The sequence below is a fragment of the Chlamydotis macqueenii genome, chromosome 10, assembly GCF_036417535.1.
Source record: "Chlamydotis macqueenii isolate bChlMac1 chromosome 10, bChlMac1.mat, whole genome shotgun sequence".
Taxonomy (NCBI): domain Eukaryota; kingdom Metazoa; phylum Chordata; class Aves; order Otidiformes; family Otididae; genus Chlamydotis; species Chlamydotis macqueenii.
Window position 1 is genome coordinate 19,103,340 of NC_141565.1, and position 7,270 is coordinate 19,110,609.

Sequence of the window (7,270 nt, forward strand, 5' to 3'; positions counted from 1 at the left end):
TTTATGTTCCGCAGCTCCTCTGCGAGCGGTGCCCTGAGGCACCGAAAATGAATCCCTCAGGGCAGTTTTATTACTCAGCTCACGGTGCGGTTGAAAGACGTTGTCCAACGTGGCTGTGCTTCCCTCCTCCTCCTCCTTCCTTGTCCAGGAGAGGAGGAAACTCAAGCTGCTGGCTGCCATCGGAACCTTCCCTGCCCCGGGCATTCCTGTGCCGGGCCCGGCGGCCCTTCCACATGCATCGCAGCCTGGTTTATTGGCAGCCTGCGCTGGATGCTGTCCTGGAAAGGCTCCTAGAAGCTCACAGAAGCGCGAGCAAAGCCTTTTTCCAAAGGAAACACTTAAAGGCTTATGCAGGAACAAAGCTAAAAGAGCTGTAATTATCTGGAGTTGGGCAGTGCTAAATTAGCCAAGCGGAGTCATTACCCGCTTCAGATCTTCCCTGCATGCAGCAAGAGGATGCAGATCTCCAGCTACAGAGCCGGTCAGCTCAGAGGCTTTATTTAACCCAGGAAACCTTTGGGATCCCAAACCAAGAGCAGCTGCCAGCCATGGAGGGGCCACCTTGGCCCTGCCAGATAGCAGAGAGCAGGAGCTGATGCTAAGCAGATAAACTTGCCCTGGACCAAGTCTGGCCATGTTTTGCAGAAGGTTTTGTGCCCTCTGATCACAGCCCCCGACCTCTCTGGGGTGGAGGGGAGCAGAGCAACTGATAAACTTTAGGGTGCAGCAGCCCCAGGAGCTGCTTTGCGGGCTCCCTCCCTCTTCTCAGCCCAGATGGCTGGAAAACATCCCCTGGACTGTGCCTGGGATCGAGGGGTCAGATCAGGCCTCGCAAAAGATGCCAGCTTGGTCCCCTGCCTGAGTATCATGATCGGACATCACAGGGAGCATTGCTGTCAAGGGCAAGCGCCCGAGGGAGCCACGTGGACCCCGTTGCTGAGGTCCCCAGCAGCAGCGGCCACAGCAGGGACGGGCAGGGCTTTCCAGCATCTTCGGGCAGGACTCAGAGGCATGGAGGAGGCAGATGATGGCGGCAGATGGGACTGTTCACAGAGGTCAGGTCTGCTCCTACCACATCTTCCTAAGAGACAGGGAGAGGAGCTATATTTGTACTGTATTTGTATTTAGGTGAGTGTGAGCTTATTGCAGAGATGGAAGGGAAACTGAGGCAGCACTTTCTGCAACCCAGATGGCTCTCAAGATGCTGGAGGAGCATCACTTCAGTGCCTTGGCCAGGACATGCATCCCTCTCAATGATGGCCCTGAGGAATGAATCTGCCCGTTGCTGGACACCAGCCCCACAGCTCGGGGAGGCACCGTGCCGGGGCCCGGGGGTGCCAGCACGGTGGCTGCAGGATGCCCTGCCCGCTCTGCCAGCTGGCAGCCCCAGCACTGGAGATCCAGTCTGTCCCGCAGTCTCTGAAACACAGACACAAAACTCAGCAGAACGCAGTTTCGAGACACAATTTCACCATCACTGATATCGTAAGCGTTAAACCGAACACGCTCCACGCTGGGAGCGCTGCCTGCAAGGCGCGCGCGTGGAAGCGCGGGCTGAATTTCTGAGCGCTGTAGTTATAGCAACAGGCGCTGGGTTTTTATCGGCAGCGGTTATGCAACTCTCGGCTGCATCCTGAAAAGCGCAACCGGCTGCACAAAGCCTCTGAGCAGCGGCGGTGACCCAAAAACCCATGGGTACGGGCGAGGGGAGCGGCTCTCAGGAACGGCACCAGCCCCTTGCTGCCCCACAGCTGCTTCGGGCACCCTGGGGCCTCCCCGGCTGCCTTTGCACCATCCCCCGTGGGCACAGACCCACCAAAAAGCAAACCCCGTGTGCCTCCTGGGCTTGCATGGCCCCCCAAAGCGTTCAATCGATGTTACGCAGAAACAACGCGGAGGCCTGCTGCTGCTCGTGGACGGAAAGATCTCTTTGGTACCCGGCGTGAGCGCGGCCAGCAAGGCACCCCGGCGTCTTTAAATGACACTTGGCTGATTTTCTCATCTTCGCAACATGCGGCCGGGCTGAAGAGCGGTTCGCTTGCCTACAGCGCAGACGCCCTGCTAGAAAATCAATAGTCATTTGGTGATATCCTGGCACTGCACTCGCTGCATTGCAACGCCGCAGGAGGAGCAGCTCCGATTTGCCAGTCTCCAGAGTAAGGAAAAGCCAGTAAGGGTTGGACTGGCCTTGGGCAGATACTCCCAGGCTGTTTGAGCAGCGCAGCCTGATAAATCTGCCCAAAACTTGAGGAGCCCCGCTCATCCTAGAAGTCCTGGAAAACGGGGTGCACAGCCTCACTAGAGCCTTGACGGGTCTGTACGCCGGATTTATACAAAATACATCCCAGCCTACAGTAGCTACGGGTATGGCCAGCCGGCCCCGGCGTGGAGCATGGATACTTTGAGCATCCACAGCGGGAGAGTAGGCAGAGCTCCCCGGCGCCGGACCCGGCATGCACAGCCCTGCTCCCAGCCTGCCCCACAAAGACTACAAGGCACGAGGGGTAGGTACCAGCTTCTTTACCTTCACCTGGCTTATTTACCTACAGACACTAAGAGAACAGGAAGAACAGGAATCAATGCTAGAAACAGGATTGCTGCTTCACACCTGGGAACTGACCCCGGAGTTCTGCCTCGGCACCGGACCGGGCCGAAGCAGCGTGTTTCTGTTCCCCGCCTTGACCAGGGAGCGACGAAAGGTGGGCATGCCAAGCACCAGCCACGGTTTAAAACAATCAGGGAGCTTAAAATAGATTCGAGCAACTTTGAACCGCCAAAACAAAAGCTGATGGCATCTTTGTTTAATGAAGAACAGAAATGGCTCTTTTCTGTGAATTCAGGAGAGTACTGGCAGGCTGGATTTCAGCAGCATTCAAAGGGCAGAAGACATATTATTTTTAAATGATAAATAAAATGTAATAGCCTGACCTCAGGAGTACAGTCGTCTGCTTTCCGGTTTCTTTAACTCTTCTCCATCAGCGCAGATGTATGAACTGCCACGGATCCTCGCCACCTCCCCGTTGGCGTGCGCTACCGCCTGAAGCATGGGACCTGCTCCGGGTCACGGCCTGAGCGGGAAGCAAATCCTTCCCGGAGAGTGGGAGGGGAAGGCCATGACTCTTCCCCCTGGGTGCTGTCTGTGAGAAGAGGAGAATTAAGACCTCCAATCTATTTCTAATGGAGAGGTTACGAGAGGGCGTTTTGGAAGCAATTGAAAGGTTGGTAGAGGAGCTGGGCCAGGAAATGTATGGAGTCTCATTACCTTTTATCTTCCGAGCGCATAAAGTTTGCAGAATCCCTGTTTAGGTTAGCAGGAAACCTCTGCAAGAATTATATACGCTGCTCGCATGCTTATCAAGGGAGAAAGAGCTGTGCTCCGTCAGGCAGCCGTGGGGCTCGGCTGAGATAAAGATATCCCCCTGCCCAGCAGCGCTGGGATAAATCATCCTGTCCTCGCGCTGCCGCTGTGCCTAACCTCTGCCCGGCCCCTTCCCGTCCTCACGCAATTCAGCTGCAAGAGCCAGGACGAAGGAGCGCGGCTGGGGCTTTTGCAAGCATCCTAGTGCTCTCCCTGTGGCATGGGAGGGAAGGGAGCACTTAATTTACAGTTCAGCTCTAAACGCCCTGTTCTAGAGAGCCTATCGAGACCGCTGCCTAAATAGACACCCGGCTGGGCACCAGGAAAAACAGGGTTTGTATCCAGTTGGGTTTTCGTCTGGATCCCATGTCCTGGACCCTTTGTGGGACATGGAAAACCGCGTGGACCAAAGCTCAAGTCTGCCCTATCGCCATTGCAAAGAGTGTTTGCTACAGACCAAAGCACAGCGGCGGCAGGATTGCGGTTTGAGGGGACGCAGCACGTCGGCGGACCAACCGCGATGCGGGCTTCGCGTGGGCGACTTCACCACCAGCACCGTGACTTGAGATGTCCTCAGGTGCAAGAAGTTGGTGCAAATTTCAGGTTATGCATAAAGAGAGAGACAGCCGCTGCCTGTGGTGCTTGCGAGTCCAGAGCGCGGGCAGCGGACGGTGCTAAGGGGACTTGCGGCTGCCACAGCCACCCAGGGAAATCTGTCCCTTCTAATTCCTTCAGCAATGATTACGAGGCACGCAACGTTCTGCGAACAGAGCTGGCTGGGCACAGACACATAGCGTAAGGCCTGTGATATTTGCTGTTGGCCAATGCCACCGAGTCATGAAAAGTAGTGATGCATGCAAGCAAAATCCCAGAAGACTCATTGTTCTGTGTAAGCACCGTATATACACCCAGAAAATAAAACTGCATCTGTGAAAGAGAACAAATTAAAATTCAATTTCATCTGTACCGAATAGATGCTATCATCAGTGGGAGGATGTTAGAGATATATCGGTCCTCACATAATTCCTTGGTGAACTTTTATGGGCCAATTGATAAAAAAATATTCTCATGAGAGCAATGCACATTATTTCCAGAGCTCCAGTATTTCACCAGCGAGTCAGTGCAGAGATGCGTGATTTACACAACAAACACACAGGGCTACCTCGACACGGGTAGCACAAGCACGAGCGCTCCGTGGGAATTCTCCCTGGGAATCAATGCACGACGTCTCTGTTCGGCCCGCGGAGAGATGACAATCTAAGCCAGGAGTTATGTGGATCTTTCCTGTTAGAAAAGTAGCAGCTGCTTTTAACAGCAGCGTTCCCAGGCAGGACAAAATCCAGTGCGATGAAAAGAAAAAAAAAATCCACAGCAGTCCTGCATCTTTTCTTACTATCGTCTTAAACACCTTCAGCAGAGCAGAGCAATTTCCTCCGGCACTCCATGCGTTCACCAAACCCAACGTGAAAATCTAGATAAAATATATTCATCTGTCTCTTCTTTCCAGATGCGTGGCGCTGGGTTGAATCCTTGCACAAACTGCTGCCATAAGGCCATCGCTGCTTGTGAACCGTGCAGGGTCCTCGCACGGCGCAGCGCGACGGCCAGCCGGTCCAGGCCACGTGCGGGCACAGTCGCATTCAAGGTTTCTGACACCCGAGGATCCCAAAGCACTTTCTGAAGAGCAGCAAAGTGCCAGCTCCTTGCCCGGATTTGACTGTAGCTCCCATCGAAATCAATCGCAGCGGTTCCCCGTGGGACAGAGGATGCTGGCTCAGACACCCCGTAGATCACCAGTCAGGGCTTGCTTACGGAAACCAGATGGAATCTGAGCTGTTTAAAATGAGAATTACACTCATTAATTTGGTCTCCTGGAGTTCGAGGGCAGGATTTCAGCTGAGAAGACTCTGCCCGTTGCAGGCCAAGGCGGCACCCGGAGCTCGCGAGTGACGCTGGCGCAGCCGGAAGACGCGGTCGCTGCCCTGCAGCAGCTCCAGTGCGCTTGCTGGGTGTGCGAAGCCCTCCCTCACCTCTGGGCTCTCAAGGGACCAAAAATTTAAATAAAAGAAAACGAACGTCTGCTTTCTGAGCTTGCTCGCCAGGTGCAGTTTCTGATTTCTTTGAATTCACAAGTCCTGTCTGTGTGGAAGAGGCCTCATTTAGCTAATTAGCGTCGCTTATGTAGAGAAGAGCATTCAAAACCAAACCTGCCGCAGCACAGGCAATTTACCCCGAAACTTGGAAATCAGGTGCTTAAACGATAACAGCGTTTTTGCATTTTTACGACACCCGTGCTGCCTGCCCCTGCCCTGCTGACTCAGGCAAATCGCAGAGGCCCCCACCTCTCCAGGGATGCTTTTCTCCGTGATTCACCTCGCCGTCCGCCGCAGCAGGAGCAGCCGAGCCCGGGCTCTTCACCCCGGGCACCGAGAGCTCTGCAGGCAGGACCTCGCACGCCCGCGCTGAGGAAGGAGAGAAGTCACCCAGCTCTTCACGTGGCGAAGGCTGCCAGGGGAGGGATGTGTCAGGAAATATTTACTGGGGCTTAGCATTCACTTGGGGTTTTTTATTTATTGATGCATCTTTGCATTAACCCATATCACAGGCCAGCCACTTTTTTTTTCATAAATTTATAATAAAATAAACCAAGATGGTTAAAAACAAAAACCGGAGGTTTTTATTTCTTCCATCCCCAGAAGAGATAAGTATTTCCTTTAATCATGTGGAGTTTCACAGGCTGCAAGAGGAGGTCAGTAAAGACCACTAAGCCACGCATTGCAAACGCCCAGCGCTGCGGTCGCGCTCGCATCAGCCCAGCACGGATCCTGACAGCTTCGCTCCGGCGGGACAGAGGCTCCCAGCCAGCGGTAGCCTAAGAAAAAGGATCAGGATGAGTCTCTAAGGAAAAAACTGCTGAACCTAACGACTTCATTACCTCTAGCCGGCACGGTACTAGTCACCATAATCAGCTTTGCCCTGTTTTAGTCTATTCAGCGGTTTTGTTACATACTAACATATTTAAAACTATTTTATTAAAATCTAAGCCAACTACAGAATAAATAAAATCCAATAGTAATACCAAGGTCTAATTAAAGACAGAAACCTGCTGCCGACTTTCTAGATTAAACTGTCTTCATTTTACCTCACCAATTTGTACTCTTGTAAATCGGCCTCAAGATGATTGGGCGTTTTTAGGCACATAATGACTCCAAGGGAGGGATGGGGGCCCCAGCGAGACCCCCCGGGCGACAGGACCCGAGCGAGAGAACCCGGGCAGGTTCAGGTAAACAAGGATTTGATTTTTGCTGATTGCGTCTCGGATTGCGTGGATCTCGTCTTACTTTCCCGAAGGCATTTCCCACGGCTGCTGACAATCTTGCCCTTTTGCTTCATAGCAGCCAGCAGCGTTTTCACCATGAGGGTTGATCCACTGGCAATTTTGGGTGTTTCTTGGGTGTTTTCAACAGCAGGAATAGCTGCTGCATCCCTCAGCCAGAGATACCCAATTTAGCATCTCATGGGAGGCAGCACCGGTCACAGCTTGCGGGACTTACGCGGGGACTGCGGCCTTGGCAGACCGTCTGCCTCTGCGTGCGATAGATCTCAGTGTTTTCCACCTGATACCGTCTGCGTCCACCAGATCTGAACAAATTTTCACACAAAGGTTGTACCAGGCAGGTCAGACAGAGGATTTCCAGGCTGACTGTTCGGTTTGATATCAGATGCCAATGCTGTGTTGGCTTCGGCTTGGCCCCGCAACGTCCTAGTCTCTTCTCTGATTGTTCCTTCCATCCTTTAAATGGTAAAAGTAGCTTCTTAGAGTGCCAAAAAAGAGGTGAACTGTGAGAAAACACAAGACTGAGACCAGACACTTGCAAAGCCCCAGCTCCCCGCAGCCCCGCCATGTGCCTG

The 7,270-nt window shown here is 53.3% G+C and overlaps 1 long non-coding RNA gene across 1 annotated transcript; it reads left to right on the forward strand.

The window, feature by feature from the left end:
- Nucleotides 1-4,763: 4,763 nt before the first annotated feature.
- LOC147599567 (uncharacterized) lies at nucleotides 4,764-6,504 on the forward strand. The gene is made up of 2 exons (XR_015259599.1): nucleotides 4,764-4,937; nucleotides 4,976-6,504. It is a non-coding gene; the product is annotated as an uncharacterized LOC147599567 (long non-coding RNA).
- The last annotated feature ends 766 nt before the right edge of the window (nucleotides 6,505-7,270 follow it).